The sequence below is a fragment of the Narcine bancroftii genome, chromosome 5 (assembly GCF_036971445.1).
Source record: "Narcine bancroftii isolate sNarBan1 chromosome 5, sNarBan1.hap1, whole genome shotgun sequence".
In the NCBI taxonomy this organism is placed as follows: Eukaryota; Metazoa; Chordata; class Chondrichthyes; order Torpediniformes; family Narcinidae; genus Narcine; species Narcine bancroftii.
In genome coordinates this window covers 130652861-130672443 of record NC_091473.1, presented here as the reverse complement: position 1 = coordinate 130672443, position 19583 = coordinate 130652861, and the positions used below count along the sequence as shown (strand labels likewise).

Below are 19583 nucleotides of genomic sequence, written 5' to 3'. Positions count from 1 at the left end.
TGTTATCGTGCATGGTTGACGGGACAAAGTTAAGACCCATGCCCATCATCAAATGCAAAATTAAACCTAAAATAAAATTCCCTGTGGGTTTTTTTGTAATTTTCATGAAGATATATGGATGAAAATGGTGTAAAACTATGGATAGTTAATGTGAGGAACAAACTGCTTATGCAAAGAATGGAGTTTGCTTGTCTGGGATATGTTTTGTAGCCACTTAACTGAGAAGACTAAAAGTAGATTATCACTACATAATACATACATAACAGTTATTCTGGGTGGTTTGATGTCTACATTGAAACCTCTTGATGTCTGCTTGAACAAGCCATTCAAAGCCCATGTGCATGAGGAATGGAATACATGTTTTTGAGTGCAGAAAAATCATTAACAAAAGGCAGGGCAATGCATGCTGCATCAGTATTGCGCTGTGCAACTTCATGCTCAAGGCATGGGACAAATTTAAAGTAGAGTGTGCTTAAAATTGTTCAAAAAGTGTGGTATCTCTTGTACAATTGATGGCACGGCAGATTATTTGTTGTGAGACACTAACAACAAAGCTGAAACCGAATCATCAGATACAGACTGGGACCCATATGATGTCTGTTTAAGCAGTGAGAGTATGGATGTGCTTGTCACCATATTTGCCTCAGACGTTGATAGTGAGAGTGATTTTGAAAGGTTGTAATTGTCTTGTTGTTTTCAATAAAAATCTCAATGAAAATCTGTCGCAGTCAGTTTTTCTTTTCAAGGGTTGACTTAAATGCCAAATCTGCTTTTCATGGGTTGACTTATATGATGAATTGGATTTTTTATGAGTCGACTTGTACACTGGATCAGTATGGATTGGACTTTGAGCTGAATTAAGGTCTCAAAAGTATATCTGGCATACAAGTCGATGCCCATTTTTGTGGGTTTCACAACTCAACTTGTACACCAAAATATACAGTATGTTTGGTGGACCTCATGGAAAAAAAAAAATTCTTTCTCAACAGAATGATGAAATCTCCATACATCAGTGATCCAAGATTGCAACCTAAAATAATTTCTAAGTATACTTATTTAAATTAGTGATTTTAAGAGGCAAATGGTCAAGTACCAGATTAAGCCAACAGTTTAGGCGACCACTACTATCAAAGAATACATATTCATATCCAGTAAGAGAGAAAAGAGGCATTCAAAAAAATTGGGCCATCAGTATTAGAACCATAAACCTTAACAAAAACATATAAGTTTATTATAAAGTTTACCCGACAATATAAGAAAACAACCATTAGTGTTGGTGATAACCTCATGTTTAATCAACAGCACCAAATGATCGATCAAGATTGTAACACCCTTAGATTTAGCCAAAAAAGCTCAGTGGAATTACTGTCCCTTCCAAAAATTTAAGAATCATAAGGTATCAAATAATCAAAAAACGTTTTTTGTTTGTAAGAGAGTAATCGCAGGTTTAAACTTTGTAATGTGAGAAAAAAAAACTCACGACATTTAATCGGATGGTTCAAACCTGCAATATTCCACAAAAAAAAACCTTAATACATTTGGCTATCTGAGAAATTAGATGTCAACAATACAAAATTATTAAAAGTGGAGGCATGCCTAATAAAGAATTGCCAATATACTCTTTCAAAAAAATCTTTCTAACACCCCCCCCCCTCAAACTCCATGAATCCCACTTCATGTAGCAGTAGCTCATAGACAAAGCAATATTCCCAAATCTCACTGCTGGCAGTTATCCCAGAATTATACATAAAAGATAAGGGAACTCACACAGCTCCAAAACTATTGAGCCTACTTAAATTAAAATCTTAATATTCAGTAATTAATTATCAACCAAAAGCATTAGTTACCACGAATATAAAAAGTTTTAAAAAAAGACAATATGATATATACATTTTATGTAAAAAGAAAGGAATTTCCCTAAGAAATTAAAGAAAAACATACAAGCCTTATGAAACATTGGTTTAAATTTATTGCAAAGTAAGCAAAAAAAACCCAGTACTTATATCAAAAAGATACAAAAAAAAGAGTCAGTAAGTACACTCATCCACTGAAACTGGTAGTTTATCTTCCAGAAAATCAGCTGCAGCCTTAAGAGAAAGTAACCACTCATAGGAATTGTCCAGTAAGATGATTCTCAATCTAGCTGGGAAGCGTAATGGTGATTTTAAGCCAGCATTATAGAGCTGGAGCATGACTTCTTGATATGTAGAACATTCTTTCATGAGTTCAGGTGAGTAGTCATCCACAATCTTAATGTTCTGGCTCCGATATTTTAAAGTACCTCTGCGTCAGGATTCTCTTAGAAGCTGATCTTTAATCTGGAACTGGTGTTAGCAAAGAACAATTGATTGAGGCTTTATACCAGGAGCAGGTTTAGAGATGAATGATGGGTGCGCTCTGTCAACTTCAGGGAGAGTTGGTAACAGATCACGTCAAAAATCTCATGGAGAAACTCAGTGAAGAATTCGGGAAGATGGCCTGATTCAGTTCCCTCATCCAAGTTAATGATTCTCAAATTGTTTCTTCTGTTTCTCACTTCCAAATCCGTGACCTTCTTCAATAAAAAGTTGTGAGATTTTTTTTAAAAATTCCAGATTATCAGTTTGTGGATCATCCAGCAGAGAATCATGAACTCCAACTGTTCTTTCCATTTCTTTAATTTTGGAGTCATATTCTTTGATGAAATTTCATAATTCCCCCAAATTTTCAGCAAATTGAGGAAGAAGAATGTGCATATCTTTTGAATCTTTTTAAAAACTCTTTAACATCTTTATTTAAGTCCTTAATGTTTTTCATCATAGAGGCAAATTCTTCAGAAGTAAAGGCATCTCCTTCTTTTCTCCCAGCCTTATTTCCATGAGTAGACATCATATTGTATAAATGTAAAAAAAACTGAGAAAGAAGAAGAACTAAAACTAAGAAAGAACTCCACGTTAAGGAAAAAGTTGATGAAAAAAAGTAAGGCTTGGGATCTGCAAAGGATCTGCAGCTATGAAAGTGTGTACTCCATGCACCACCAGCAGGGAACCATTATTTTTAAAAGAATAATTTTATTAGTAATTACTAATGATATAACATCTTACTTATATCTAAACTTAACCCTAACTATGTGTGAATATATCTCTATATGTATGTGTGTGTGTGGATTACCCAGACCATTACAGCTGAGGCACAATTCTGGAAAGTCAATTCCCAAAGTTCAGTTTTAGAAATCCTGTGTTGAAACATACTTTTAAACTGTTGCTCAGAAGTAATTACGAAGTAGGTGAGACACTGAGTGATCAGACTGCTCAAAACTCATGAATCCTTGTCAAGTTGCTTTCAGAGAAATGTTCTTTCAAGCAAACGATTGTTACAACTCTCCTTTTCCTTGCATAAAGGAAACAAAATGTGTGACTTCCACAATACTTCCAAAAGACCCAGGCAAGGGTCAAACAAAATGACCATCAGAATGGTCATGATCCAAATGAAGTAATTTTCCTGCTTCCTTTACCCAGATATGGGTCAATGAAAATGGTCGTTGCATTGGTCATGGTGATTCAATAATAATACCCCTGACAAGGAGAATGATCAGAATTGTCCATTTCACAGAGCCATTCCACCTCTGTGTTTTCAGATCAATTGCTGATCAATACTCAATTCTATTTCTGTTTCAGTTTCAGCATCTCAAAAACATGGCTCATAATCATATGATTTCCCTCTCACCATCTTTTTTTTCCCTTGGGTACATATCCATGTTCTGGGTTCTTAGTTGATAGTCTGTTTATAGTTTGGACTCAATGGTGCCAAGTTATCTGTAGTACGCTGTGAACTGTGAATGCCTGCAGCACCAACCACCCCCCCCCCACCCCACCAAATGAACTCACTAATTAAAACAGGAGCTTGCAACAATGGAAACAAGTTATCTGAATGTTTTTGAAGACATTGGCAATTTGTATCTTTCTAAAACAAGTAAGACAAATTTTACTTTTTGTTTGACATCATCCATGGCTCAGTGGCAACAGCACACTGAGCTCTGAGTTATTCCCCCACAGACTTGAAGATAAACTGATAGATCAAAGCAGAAAATGCTGGGCATATTCAGCTGCCCAGGCTGAGATAAGGAGTGTTAATGTGTCATATGGGTGTCCTTTTATCAAAACTGAAAAATGTTGCAATTGTTTTTGGTTTTAACTAAGTGGAGACCTGGAGGATGTCTGGGGGTGGTGATGGTGGGAAGGGAGAGGGCAAAAGATTGCAAAATAATGTTCTCTTTTGCATGAAAAGGAGTAAATGGAATGTTGGAGGAACAAGAAATGATCTAAACAAAACAAATAAAGGTAAGGTTAGCATAGCAGTTAGCTGTTACAGTGCCAGTGACCTGGTTTCAAATCTGTCACTGTCTGTGAGGAGTTTATACATAGAAACATAGAAGATAGGAGCAGGAGTAGGTCATTCGGCCTTTCGAGCCTGCTCCGCCATTCAATGAGATTTGCTTTGGTTTCTTCTCACCCTCCAAAAACATACAGGATTGTAGGGTAATTGATATATTTCAGAAGCTAAGGCTCATGGGTAAAAGAAGACATTTATTCATCTACATGCTGTGCACATCTCAGAGAATTGGAAATGTACAGGACAGAAACTGGCCCACTGGCTCAATATTCCCATTCTGCTTGTTGTAGCTATTTTCATTAGTCCTACTTATTTGCATTAGGTCTATAACCTTCAATGCCTTAGTGATTCAAGTAATTATTTAATGCTTATTAGATATTTTAAGAACTATTTTGTCTTCATCTTCTCTTCTGGTAGCACACTTTAGATTCTAACCATCTTCTCCATGGGGAATAAATGTCTGTCAGGTCCCCTCAGGATCATAAGTGTGGCAGAGAGGAGTCTCCTTCCCTGTGCCCCCCCCCCACACCCCCACCATCGATGTTACATACTGGGATCGTTGTCTGAAGAAGGCACACAAAATCATTGAGGACCCCTTCCACCCCACACGCAGCATCTTTCAGATGCTCCTGTTGGGGAAGAGGTAGAGGAGTATCAGAGCCACCACCACCAGGCTGAGGAACAGCTTCTTCCCACGGGCAATGAGAATTCTGAACAACCAAAGGAACTGCTCACACTAACCATCCGTGACTCTCATTTGTGCAAAACAAAAGTGATCTATTATTTATTTATTTATATAGCTATAATACTTGTCCTGCATGTGTATTAGTTGCTGTTATATCTGGTTGTATGTCTGCATGCTTTTGCACTGAGGACCGGAGAACACTGTTTTGTGGGGTTGTACTTGTACAATCAGATGACAATAAACTTGACTTGACCCTCAGATTCAGATTTCCTTTGGGATGTTCTATACTGGGCAAGAGCATTTTTGCAAATGCTTTCCAGCAATATTCCCCTCAGGGAAATGTCTCTGCCCAATTCATTCTCTAATAAGCAGGGATAGCGAATGTGGAGGCAGTAAAACAGAAAAATCTGCAGACACCGTAGTAGAAGTTAAAACACAATGCTGGAGAAACTCAGCAGATCAAATGGTGTTCCTTACCTTGATGAAGGGATCAAGCCCAAAACATTGGTTATGTGTCTTTTCCTTTGCTATATCAGGTGCACTGTTTGACCTGCTGAGTTTCTCCAGCATTATGTTTTTACTGTGGAAAGGTGTTGTTGAGTTAGTGGGAACTCTAAAGTTGGCAAGTCACTATTTGGCATCAGCTTTAAAGTTTAATGGTGACTTTCATGCTACATGACTGAACAGAGAACTGACATGTGAAGGCAGATTGCCAAACATCCCTAGTTTTGCACCTGATGGATCTTTTGTACACAATGCATGTTTTCAGGTTTAACAAGCCAGAATGAAATCTAATGATGTGTCGAAAAGCATATAACAGTTGAATCTTGAAGGTCATTTCATTGACCTGTTACAGAAGCATTCATAATGACTGTAGTATACCTCTGCTGTTAATAGAATTCTCTCAAAGCAGTGTTATCTCCATTGAATTATCATTAAAGATCTGCAGTCCAGAAATGTCTGCATGCTGGACAATTATGCATAGTATATAGATAAATACAAGCCAAAATCAAAATTTGCTAGTATTTAAAACAAAAAGGAAAGTCAAGCTTTTACTGAAGTTTGTTCATTTCTTAATTATGCAAATATCTCTTCATTTTTAGAAAGAACAGATGACATCTTTTCAACGATGCACAGTTTCATTGGTGACATGAAATTGTTTTTATCCGTAAGATACAAATTATTGCTTTCAAGCCACTTTGTTAGAAATCTTCAACTCCCCATATTTTTCCATTAACTCTGGTGAATAAACGTCAACCGATTTCAAAGGTTGTTAATGCTCTGTACTAATAGTTCTGCAGACATATATTTTATTTATGCAATCCGTGCTGATTGGAGCAATCAAATTATTTTATTTTACAACAATCAAATTGAATGCTGGTTTTATAAATTATTTGCTGATTTGGAACACTATGGCATGACAGGATTTGAAATTTGTTGTAATAATTTTACAAATTTTGTTTTATGCTTTCAAGAAATTAACCCAAACATTAATATTGATTAAATTGACTCCATTAAAAATGTATGATCACAAACCTGAATGTCCTTGTGGGATACATAATGATTGCAATAACTCAGTGTCTTCCAATAATTTGCCTCTGGAAAATAATACAATAATATCCATGTTATTGAAAGCAACACATAAAACACAGATTCTGATTAATGTAAAGGGATTTTAAACAATTATGTTTCATAAATGAAAGAATTTATTCCAGTTCTGTCTTCGTTACAAAATAATGCTAATTTCTAATCTGAATAATTAAAGGATACATCAAAATTTGCTTGAGATCATTTAAAAAGTTTATACATGTTAGAGCTAAATTTCATGTCACAAACATGTGTTAAAATATCAATTTATCTTCATTAGTTCATTTATAAGAGTAAAATATTATTTACTATTAAATTCATAATTGCTAATGCTTGGAGAATTGTAGATAAAAATTACACATTAAAAGCATAGCTAAAGAATAAATAATACACTATACTGATGAGAACATAAAAATATTGGGTACAAATTAATGAAGACTATAAATTTTAATAAAGCTTTAGTTTGTAACCATTGATATCTTGCAGATATTTTGTATCATTAAACATACAGGGTTGTAGGTTGATTGCAGTATTTGGCAGCAAGGGTTCAAGGGCTGGAAGGGCCTGTAATTGTGCTTAATTCAAGCAACTGTCAATGTCAAGCAACCGGCAAAAGAAATTGTGGAAATTAAATAGATAAAACCTATGGAAGTTTAAAGCTGGTGCACCTCACCATTAGTTTTTCAATCATGTGACATGCAATCACAAGCAACCAGAAAATTCACTTATTTAACATCTACCAATCTCCATAGGTGCCAGATACCAAGGGTTTTACTGTATATGCAATTCTCATCCATGGAAACTGCCAAAATGTTTGGCCTGGAAGTCAGCCTGAAGAAGACTGAGGTCCTCCATCAGCCAGCTCCCCACCATGACTACCAGCCCCCCCACATCTTCATCGGGCACACAAAACTCAAAACGGTCAACCAGTTTACCTATCTCGGCTGCACCATTTCATCAGATGCAAGGATCGACAATGAGATAGACAACAGACTCGCCAAGGCAAATAGCGCCTTTGGAAGACTACACAAAAGAGTCTGGAAAAACAACCAACTGAAAAACCTCACAAAGATAAGCGTATACAGAGCCGTTGTCATACCCACACTCCTGTTCGGCTCCGAATCATGGGTCCTCTACCGGCACCACCTACGGCTCCTAGAACGCTTCCACCAGCGTTGTCTCCGCTCCATCCTCAACATCCATTGGAGCGCTCACACCCCTAACGTCGAGGTACTCGAGATGGCAGAGGTCGACAGCATCGAGTCCACGCTGCTGAAGATCCAGCTGCGCTGGATGGGTCACGTCTCCAGAATGGAGGACCATCGCCTTCCCAAGATCGTATTATATGGCGAGCTCTCCACTGGCCACCGTGACAGAGGTGCACCAAAGAAAAGGTACAAGGACTGCCTAAAGAAATCTCTTGGTGCCTGCCACATTGACCACCGCCAGTGGGCTGATAACGCCTCAAACCGTGCATCTTGGCGCCTCACAGTTTGGCGGGCAGCAGCCTCCTTTGAAGAAGACCGCAGAGCCCACCTCACTGACAAAAGGCAAAGGAGGAAAAACCCAACACCCAACCCCAACCAACCAATTTTCCCTTGCAACCGCTGCAATCGTGTCTGCCTGTCCCGCATCGGACTGGTCAGCCACAAACGAGCCTGCAGCTGACGTGGACTTTTTACCCCCTCCATAAATCTTCGTCCGCGAAGCCAAGCCAAAGAAAGAAATCCTATAACCTCCTATAAACTACTTTCTATTAACATTCATACTAAAATAGCATCTTTTCCTTACTTGGAAAAGCCTAGTCTTGTGACCTCTCCATCCTCAACCCATATTTCCTGGTGATCCTTACGATTTTGAATGGGAGACAAGGCAGAAAATATGAATACCTAATATCAGCTTTCACTATCACATCTCCTCCACCCACCGCACACGCGCACACAATCTTTCAAAACCATTCTGAAAAGTCATATCGATTCAATCCTATTTTTCTACAAGGAAATAAAAGGAAGAAGAGCAGGACTTATTTTCTGGCCTTGTCCCATGCAAGGATCAAAAGCAACATGAACACTGAGAACTAACCCTTTAGCACTATCCACCTCACCTTGAAATTCAGTCCACTTATTTCCAGGTTGCTTCACTGCTTTCTTATTATAGATATAGATATATATGTACTGTTGTGAATTATAACGTGTGTTATTTTCTGAGTATTAAGTTCAAGTTCAGTACTGTCATAAATTCTTCTTTCTTTCTTTGGCTTGGCTTCAAGGTCGAAGATTTATGGAGGGGTAAATGTCCACATCAGCTGCAGGCTCGTTTGTGGCTGACAAGTCCGATGCGGGACAGGCAGACACAGTTGCAGCGGTGGCAGGGGAAAATTTGTTGGTTGGGGTTGGGTGTTGGGTTTTTCCTCCTTTGTCTTTTGTCAGTGAGGTGGGCTCTGCGGTCTTCTTCAAAGGAGGTTGCTGCCCGCCGAACTGTGAGGCACCAAGATGCGTGGTTTGAGGCGATATCACCCCACTGGCAGTGGTCAATGTGGCAGGCACCAAGAGATTTCTTTAGGCAGTCCTTGTACCTCTTCTTTGGTGCACCTCTGACACGATGGCCAGTGGAGAGCTCGCCATATAACACGATCTTGGGAAGGCGATGGTCCTCCATTCTGGAGACGTGACCTACCCAGCGCAGTTGGATCTTCAACAGCGTGGATTCGATGCTGTCGGCCTCTGCCATCTCGAGTACTTCGATGTTAGGGATGAAGTCGCTCCAATGAATGTTGAGGATGGAGCGGAGACAACGCTGGTGGAAGCGTTCTAGGAGCCGTAGGTGATGCCAGTAGAGGACCCATGATTCGGAGCCGAACAGGAGTGTGGGTATGACAACGGCTATGTATACGCTTATCTTTGTGAGGTTTTTCAGTTGGTTGTTTTTCCAGACTCTTTTGTGTAGTCTTCCAAAGGTGCTATTTGCCTTGGCGAGTCAGTTGTCTATCTTGTTGTCGATCCTTGCATCTGATGAAATGGTGCAGCTGAGATAGGTAAACTGGTTGACCATTTTGAGTTTTGTATGCCCGATGGAGATGTGGGGGGTGCTGGTAGTCATGGTGGGGAGCTGGCTAATGGAGGACCTCAGTCTTCTTCAGGCTGACTTCCAGGCCAAACATTTTGGAAGTTTCCGCAAAACAGGACGTCAAGCGCTGGACAAAACAGCATTTTTTGGTCCTTGATGTAAAAACATATAACATATAACCATTGCAGCATGGAAACAGGCCAATTCAGCCCTCCTAGTCCGCATTGATCCAAGTACCCTCCTCTAATCCCACCTACCAGCCCCCTGCCCATATCCCTCCCATCCATATACTCATCCAACTGACAAAATTGACTCTGCCTCCACCACCTTTCCCGGAAGCCCATTCCACACAGTAACCACTCACTGAGTAAAGAAGTTCCCCCTCATGTTACTCCTAAACCTTTGCCCATCAACTCTCAACCCATGACCTCTTGTATCCATCTCTCCTACTCTCAATAGGAAAAGCCTTTCCACATCAACTCTATCTATCCCTCTCATTATCTTAAACACCTCTATCAAATCCCCTCTCAGCCTTCTACGTTCAAAGGAATAAAGACCTAATTTGCTCAATATCTCCTTGTATTCCAGATGGTGAAACCCAGGCAACATTTTTGTAAATCTTCTCTGCACTCTCTCTATCTTGTTAATATCCTTCCTATAAATCGGTGACCAGAACTACACACTATACTCTAAATTTGGCCTCACCAATGCCTTGTACAGTTTCATCATTACTTCCCAACTCCTATATTCTATGCACTGATTTATATAGGCAAGCATACTAAAGGCCTTCTTCACCTCCCTATCCACATGCTCGCCTACCTTCAGGGAACAACGCACTGTTATTCCTAGATCTTTCTGCTCCACTGCATTCTTCAATGCTTTCCCATTTACTACATATGTCTTGCTTTGATTATTCTTTCCAAAATGAAGCACCTCACACTTATCAGCATTAAACTCCATCTGCCATCTTTCTGCCCACTCCTCTAAGCAGTTTAAATCCCTCTGCAATCTGTGAAAACCCTCTTCATCATCCACAATTCCGCTATTTTAGTATCATCTGCATATTTACTAATCAAATTTATCACCCCATCCTCCAGATCATTAATATATATGACAAACAGCAACAGTGCCAATACTGAACCTTGAGGTACACCGCTTGTCCTGACAAACAATTATCTACTACTACTCTCTGGCACCTTCCTTCCAGCCACTGTTGAATCCATTTGACTATCTTCAAATTAATACCCAAGGACTTAGCCTTCCTAACTAACCTCCCATGTGGAACCTTATCAAAGGTTTTACTGAAGTCCATATAGACAACATCCACTGCTCTACCCTCATCAACATTCCTAGTCACCTCTTCAAAAAATTCAACAAGATTGGTCAAACACGACCTTCCAAGCACAAATCCGTGTTGAGTGTCCCTGATCAGACCATGTCCCTCCATATACTTATATATACTATCTCTAAGAATGCTTTCCATCAATTTACCTACTACAGACGTCAAACTTACAGGCCGATAATTGCTAGGCTTGCTCCTCGAACCCTTTTTAAACAAAGAAACCATATGCGTAACACACCAATTCTCCGGCATTCTTTTCTTTGGCTTGGCTTCGCGGATGAAGATTTATGGAGGGGGTAAAAAGTCCACGTCAGCTGCAGGCTCGTTTGTGGCTGACAAGTCCGATGCGGGACAGGCAGACACGGTTGCAGCGGTTGCAGGGGAAAATTGGTTGGTTGGGGTTGGGTGTTGGGTTTTTCCTCCTTTGCCTTTTGTCAGTGAGGTGGGCTCTGCGGTCTTCTTCAAAGGAGGTTGCTGCCCGCCAAACTGTGAGGCGCCAAGATGCACGGTTTGAGGCGTTATCAGCCCTCTGGCGGTGGTCAATGTGGCAGGCACCAAGAGATTTCTTTAGGCAGTCCTTGTACCTTTTCTTTGGTGCACCTCTGTCACGGTGGCCAGTGGAGAGCTCGCCATATAACAGGATCTTGGGAAGGCGATGGTCCTCCATTCTGGAGACGTGACCCACCCAGCGCAGCTGATCTTCAGCAGCGTGGACTCTATGCTGTCGACCTCTGCCATCTCGAGTACTTCGACATTAGGGATGAAAGCGCTCCAATGAATGTTGAGGATGGAGCGGAGACAACGCTGGTGGAAGCGTTCTAGGAGCCGTAGGTGGTGCCGGTAGAGGACCCATGATTCGGAGCCGAACAGGAGTGTGGGTATGACAACGGCTCTGTATACGCTTATCTTTGTGAGGTTTTTCAGTTGGTTGTTTTTCCAGACTCTTTTGTGTAGTCTTCCAAAGGCGCTATTTGCCTTGGCGAGTCTGTTGTCTATCTCATTGTCGATCCTTGCATCTGATGAAATGGTGCAGCCGAGATAGGTAAACTGGTTGACCGTTTTGAGTTTTGTGTGCCCGATGGAGATGTGGGGGGTGCTGGTAGTCATGGTGGGGAGCTGGCTGATGGAGGACCTCAGTTTTCTTCAGGCTGACTTCCAGGCCAAACATTTTGGCAGTTTCCGCAAAGCAGGACGTCAAGCGCTGAAGAGCTGGCTCTGAATGGGCAACTAAAGCGGCATCGTCTGCAAAGAGTAGTTCACGGACAAGTTTCTCTTGTGTCTTGGTGTGAGCTTGCAGGCGCCTCAGATTGAAGAGACTGCCATCCGTGCGTTACCGGATGTAAACAGCGTCTTCATTGTTGGGGTCTTTCATGGCTTGGTTCAGCATCATGCTGAAGAAGATTGAAAAGAGGGTTGGTGCGAGAACACAGCCTTGCTTCACGCCATTGTTAATGGAGAAGGGTTCAGAGAGCTCATTGCTGTATCTGACCCGACCTTGTTGGTTTTCGTGCAGTTGGATAATCATGTTGAGGAACTTTGGAGGACATTCGATGCGCTCTAGTATTTGCCAAAGCCCTTTCCTGCTCACGGTGTCGAAGGCTTTGGTGAGGTCAACAAAGGTGATGTAGAGTCCTTTGTTTTGTTCTCTGCACTTTTCTTGGAGCTGTCTGAGGGCAAAGACCATGTCAGTAGTTCCTCTGTTTGCGCGAAAGCCGCACTGTGATTCTGGGAGAATATTCTCGGCGACACTAGGTATTATTCTATTTAGTAGAATCCTCGTGAAGATTTTGCCTGCAATGGAGAGCAACGTGATTCCCCTGTAGTTTGAGCAGTCTGATTTCTCACCTTTGTTTTTGTACAGGGTGATGATGGTGGCATCACGAAGATCCTGAGGCAGTTTTCCTTGGTCCCAACAAAGCTTGAAAAACTCATGCAGTTTGGCATGCAGAGTTTTGCCGCCAGCCTTCCAGACCTCTGGGGGGGATTCCATCCATACCTGCTGCTTTGCCACTTTTCAGTTGTTCGATTGCCTTATATGTCTCATCCAGGGTGAGAACCTCATCCAGCTCTAGCCTTAGGGGCTGTTGAGGGAGCTGGAGCAGGGCAGAATCTTGGACTGAGCGGTTGGCACTGAAAAGAGATTGGAAGTGTTCTGACCATTGGTTGAGGATGGAGATCTTGTCGCTGAGGAGGACTTTGCCGTCTGAGCTGCGCAGCGGGCTTTGGACTTGGGGTGAGGGGCCGTACACAGCCTTTAGAGCCTCGTAGAAACCCCTGAAGTCGCCAATGTCCGCGCTGAGCTGGGTTCGTTTGGCGAGGCTAGTCCACCACTCATTTTGGATCTCCCAGAGTTTGCGCTGAAGATGGCTGCATGCGCGACAGAAGGCTTGTTTCTTCTCTGGACAGGACGGCTTTGTAAGGTGAGTCTGGTGGGCAGCTCGCTTCTTTGCCAGCAGCTCCTGGATTTCCTGGCTGTTTTCGTCAAACCAGTCCTTGTTTTTCCTGGAGGAGAAGCCCAGTACCTCTTCAGTGGATTGCAGTATGGTAGTCTTCAACTGATCCCAGAGGGTTTCAGGGGACGGGTCCGTGAGGCGGGTTGCATCGTCGAGCTTTGCTTTGAGGTTTGCCTGGAAGTTTCCTCTCGCTTCGTCTGACTGCAGGTTTCCAACATTGTACCTCTTTCTGGGGGCTTTATTGTTCCTGGGCTTTGGCTTGAAGTGAAGGTTGAGCTTGCAGCGAACCAGCCGGTGGTCAGTGTGGCATTCCGCACTAGGCATGACCCTGGTGTGGAGCACATCTCGTTTGTCACTTTCTCGCACCAGGATGTAGTCCAGGAGGTGCCAGTGTTTGGATCGGGGATGCATCCAGGTGGTCTTAAGGCTGTCCCTCTGCTGAAAAAGGGTGTTTGTAATGACAAGCCGCTGTTCTGCGCAGAGCTCCAACAGGAGGCGCCCATTGTCGTTGCACTTGCCGATGCCATGCTTGCCCAGGATTCCCGTCTCTAATGACATTTGAAAAATCACTGCCAGAGCCTCTGCTATTTCCTCACTAACTTCTCTCAAGGTCCTGGGGAAAATCCTGGTCAGGACCTGGAGACTTATCCACCTTTATATGTTTCAAAAGCTTCAGTACTACCTCTTTCTTAAACACTATAGTCTCCATATTTACCCCCTTTGCTTTCTTTACCCTGCACAGTTCAATATCCTTCTCCTCAGTAAATACTGAGGAAAATAAATTGTTCAAAGCCTCCCCCATCTCTTTTGGCCACACATTTGTCCTTTCTGATTCTCTATTGGATCAATTTTATCTCTCACTTTCCTTTTGCTATTTACATATTTGTAGAAACCCTTTGGATTTATTTTCACCCTGCTTGCTCCAGCCACCTCATACCTTCTCATTTCTTTCTTAAGAATCTTTTTACATTCAATATAGTACCCAAACATCTCCTTTTTTCCCTGTTTCTTATATTTATTGTAGTACTTCCTCTTTTTTCGAACCAAGTTTTCAATATCCCTTGAGAACCATGGCTCTCTCAAACTTTTGATCTTACCTTTCAACCTAACAGGTATATAAAGATTCTGTACTCTTAAAAATATCTCCTTTAAAAGACCTCCATTTCTCTATTACATCCTTCCCAGAAAACAAATTGTCCCAATCCACCCCTTGTAAATCCTTTCGCATCTCCTCAAACCTAGCTTTTCTCCACTCAAAAACCTCAACTCTGGGCCCAGACTAACCTTTTCCATAATTACCTTGAAGCTAATGGCACTATAATCACTGGACCCGATGTGCTCCCCCACACATACCTCTGTCACCTGACCCATCTCATTCCCCAACAGTAAATCCAACACTGTTCCCTCTCTAGTTGGTACATGCAAACAGATTAAGCAGAATATATGATAAACATTGAGAGAAATAATAGTTTTTAATGTTTTGTTTTGGTGAGGTGGTGTATTGAATTATTTAATGTCTTGTGTGTTGAGATACAATACGAGCTTTGTTTTGTGTGCCATCCAAGCAAGTCAACTCAGAATGCAATAATAATGAATAATCAAGTAAATAAATAAATACTTAGGAGGTATTGTTACCTTAAGTCAAATAGTGCAGGGTATAGAGAGAAGGGTAAAGTAAAGAGAAAAGTACAGCTTAAAACCCATGCCAGCGCATCATTTTGCCAGTGAGAGATCCTCTTAAGTGTGTGATAACAGCAGGAAAATATTGTCCTTAAATTTAGAGGGTTGTTTTTTCAAGCACATACATCTTCTGCCCAACGGAAAGCTGAGAGGAGATATAACCAGGGTGGGATAGGTACTTTAATATGTTGACAGCTTCTACAGTAGGTAGAAGCTCTCAACATGGTAGGTGTAGGTGGAGTCTATGGAGGGGTGGTTTGTTTATGTGATAGCCTGAGCTCTGTTGATAATTTTTTGCAGTTTGTTGCTGTCTCGGACAGACCAGTTCCCATGCCAGGCTGCGATACATCCAGTCAAAATTCCTAAGGCACATGTAAAAGTTATGAAGAGACTGAGGGGATGTAGCCAATTCCCTCAGACTTCTGAAAAAGTTGAATCATTGGTTCACTTCCTTGGTTGTAATGTCATCGCAGTTGGATCAGGACAAGTTGAAAATGATATTTACTCCTAAGAACTTGAAGCTGTCCATCATTTCCAACTCATTACCTTACTGTATATAAGAATATATTCTTTTCTCTTATCTCCTGAAATCAGTAGCTATCTCCTTTGCTTGGCTGACTTTCAGGAAGAGATTGTTATCCTGACATTCTATTCCCCTTCCTATTCTCCATGTTGTCATTGTTTGAGATTTGACCTTTAATGACGGTATTATCTGCAAACATATGCAAAGTTAGAGGAGTGTTTGGCCACATCGCCATGAGTGGAACACTGGCGTTAAGATTTATTGTGGAAGAGGTGCCGTCATCAGTCCTCACAACTTGTAATGCAGGTCAAGTCAAGGATCCAATTACAAATGTGGGTGCTGATACTTCTGTTTTGGAGGTTGGGGAATAGTTTGTTTGAGAATATGCTATTGGAGATGCTATAGGAAAGTTTTCTCCACATCCATCAAGACTCGTAAGCATCTCATGTATTTCCATCAAGCCCATGCCACTGTTCAAGTCTCTGATTCATACCAGACTGTGGTCTTCCAATGAGGATCAAATTGCCGAGGCTCAGGTCTTGAAGCTTGCTAAACCAGCATTAAGGGGTATGAAGGTGTTGAAACCTGTGCTGTAGTCAAGACCCACCTGATGTAGGTGTTGCTGTTGACTATGTCATCCCGGCTGAGACACCACCATAAAATGGTGGTGTCTTTGTTATCCAGGTGTTCCAGCGTAGAGTGCAGGGCCAGGGAGATCTGCTGTGGTCCTGTTGCAAAGGTAGGAAAACTGAGTGAATTGAGGCTGCCTTGGTGGCTGGAGTTAATATGGGCCATATTACTGTCATAATAATGTCATAAACTGTCATAATAATGAATGTCAAAGACATGGGATGGTAATTATTGAAGCAAGTTTTCTTGCTTTTCTTTGGCACTGTGATTGTGATGGACTTCTTCTTTAAAGTCTATGTGTCACTGGCAAACCCGACATTCATTGCTCAACTCCAAATGCCCCTGAGAAGGGTGCTGGTGAGTTGCCCCTTGAACTGCTGCCATTCTTTTCATGGAGGTAGGCTAATTCTGCTGATAAGGACTATAGAAACTGTAGATGCTGGAATCCATAAATGGAGCAACTTCATTGGCCAGTTGGCATTTCAGTTCTGGACCCTGCACTGAGATGGGAATTGTCAGGTGGTGTGCAACTTCAATGATCTGCACGTGGTGGTGTTCCAATCCACTTGACCCTTGTGACATTTTGCTGCAAAATTTCACAGAGTTTGGACGAGCTTTCAGGTGAATCATAAATGGCTGTGATGCTTCAAAACCTAATGAGCTGAATACCTTTGAGTGCTCACTTTGAAAAGGAGAGCACAATGGCACCAATGGGAATCCCTGCTGAAGCTGACAGCCCTGAGACGTAGGTCTCTGAGGCTAATGGAAAATCTGTGCCAACCAAATGGCCAGAGTGTTCACTGACATTTTCAAATCTCTCATCGCTGCAGCCAGAGGTTCCCATTTGCTTCAAAAGGGCATCAATTATACTAGTAAAAACAGAAATGCTGGAGGAACTCAGGGAGTCTCGCAGCATCCATAGGAGCTAGATTTCCAGCAATTCTGCCTGTTTTTGCCACAACCGCAGCATCTGCAGGTCAGAGTAAGCTGCCTCAATGACGATCACCCAGTCGCACTCGCATCTACTGTGATGAGAGGCTTTGAGAGGTCATGGCCAGAATGAACACGTACCTGAGTAAAGATCTGGACCCATTGCAATCCGGCGACTGACACAATTGCTCCACAGCAAATGCAATATCACTGGCTCTCGGCTCAGCCGGGATGACATAGTCAACAGCAAGACCTACATCAGGTGGGTCTTGACTACAGCACAGGTTTCAACACCTTCATACCCCTTAGTGCTGGTTTAGCAAGCTTCAAGACCTGAGCCTCGGCAATTTGATCCTCATTGGAAGACCACAGTCTGGTATGAATCAGAGACTAGAACAGTGGCATGGGCTTGATGGAAATAAATGAGATGCTTACGAGTCTTGATGGATGTGGAGAAAACTTTCCTATTTTGCAAAGTTCAGATTTATTGTCAGAGTACTACATGACATCACATACAACCCTGAGATTCTTTTTCCTGTGGACGAGGCAGAATTACCACTTAATGGCAGTGTTAAGAACTGCACTCAGGAGGATTCCTATACATGCAAACAAAATTAAAAAAAAATAGACAAACTGTGCAATACAGAGAGAAAAAAAGTTAATGAGAGTCCTTAAATGTGCCCCTGATTGAGGTTATTGTTGCGGAGTCTGATGGAGGAGGGGGGGGGGGGGTAGCTGTTCCGGCGTGCGAGTCAGGCACCGATGCTTCCTTCCTGATGGTAGCAGCGAAAACAGAGCGTGTGCTGCAGAGAGCAAGACAATGATGTACTGTAACCAAAAAGGATTCTGTCCTTCCACTGTTGCTGCTGCCCGATCATACACAGTCCATCGAGCAGGTCAATGCTGCTCTTCTGGTAGCAGTCAGAAATATAATTGAGATATAATAAAACATGCTGACTGCCAAGATTTGACAAGGACATTAATCCAGGAATTTGCCTAAAGTCTTAATTTTCATATTGCTATTTTGAATTATAATTTCCTTTATCATTTAATGTTCTCTGTTTAGAATAAACACAATCAGGACACGTATAATAATGTTGGGTATCTCATGTTTGATACTTTTACATTGTTGTAGCAAAGCAACATTTTGTGAAATTAAACTATCACAAAGCCAATGCTCCAGCAATTTTGACAAGTGGTATTCTATTTTGTGGAAGCTCTGTGCTGGTATACCACTGGCCTACTGCAGGGGGCAACCTCTGTATCTGCAGGAGTGTACCGCCGGCCTACTGCAGGTGGCAACCTCTGTACCTGCAGGAGTGTACCGCCGGCCTACTGCAGGGGGCAACCTCTGTATCTGCAGGAGTGTACCGCCGGCCTACTGCAGGGGGCAACCTCTCTACCTGCAGAAGTGTACCGCCGGCCTACTGCAGGGGGCAACCTCTGTACCTGCAGAAGTGTACCACCGGCCTACTGCAGGGAGCAACCTCTGTACCTGCAGGAGTGTACCGCTGGCCTACTGCAGGGGGCAACCTCTGTACCTGAAGGAGTGTACCGCCGGCCTACTGCAGGGGGAAACCTCTGTATCTGCAGGAGTGTACTGCCGGCCTACTGCAGGGGGAAACCTCTGTATCTGCAGGAGTGTACCGCTGGCCTACTGCAGGGGGCAACCTCTGTACCTGCAGGAGTGTACCACCGGCCTACTGCAGGGGGAAACCTCTGTACCTGCAGGAGTGTACCGCCAGCCTACTGCAGGGGGCAACCTCTGTATCTGCAGGAGTGTACCGCCGGCCTACTGCAGGGGGCAACCTCTGTACCTGCAGGAGTGTACCGCCGGCCTACTGCAGGGGGCAACCTCTGTACCTGCAGGAGTGTACTGCCGGCCTACTCCAGGGGGCAACCTCTGTACCTGAAGGAGTGTACCACTGGCCTACTATAGGGGGCAACCTCTGTACCTGCAGGAGTGTACCGTCGGCCTACTGCAGGGGGCAACCTCTGTACCTGAAGGAGTGTACTGCCGGCCTACTGCAGGGGGCAACCTCTGTACCTGAAGGAGTGTATCGCCGGCCTACTGCAGGGGGCAACCTCTGTACCTGCAGGAGCGTAAGGGGACAGGACAACACCTGGCCCGCTGCCAATCAGTTGGCCTGAATGGATCAAGCCCCACCCGGTCGGGTATCAATCATCCTCGGGGATATAAGCCTGCGCCGACCTCCCGAGGCCTCAGACTGAGTTGCTGCAGCCACAGCCAGCCTTGCTCTGTGGAGGTCTTTGAGGATTAAAGCTTATTGTTCAGTCTTTACCTTGTGTGTGTCT

The 19583-nt window shown here is 42.8% G+C and overlaps 1 long non-coding RNA gene across 2 annotated transcripts in view; it reads right to left on the bottom strand.

Moving 5' to 3' along the window:
* The window catches only part of LOC138763969 (uncharacterized), a 101149-nt gene extending 84680 nt beyond the window's left edge, over positions 1-16469 (bottom strand). For both annotated transcript variants that reach the window (XR_011357926.1, XR_011357925.1), the window contains exons 1-2: positions 16315-16469; positions 6593-6654 (exon numbers count right to left, since the gene is read on the bottom strand). This is a non-coding gene — a long non-coding RNA (uncharacterized lncRNA). The remainder of the gene's footprint in view (positions 1-6592; positions 6655-16314) is intronic.
* Positions 16470-19583: the final 3114 nt, after the last annotated feature.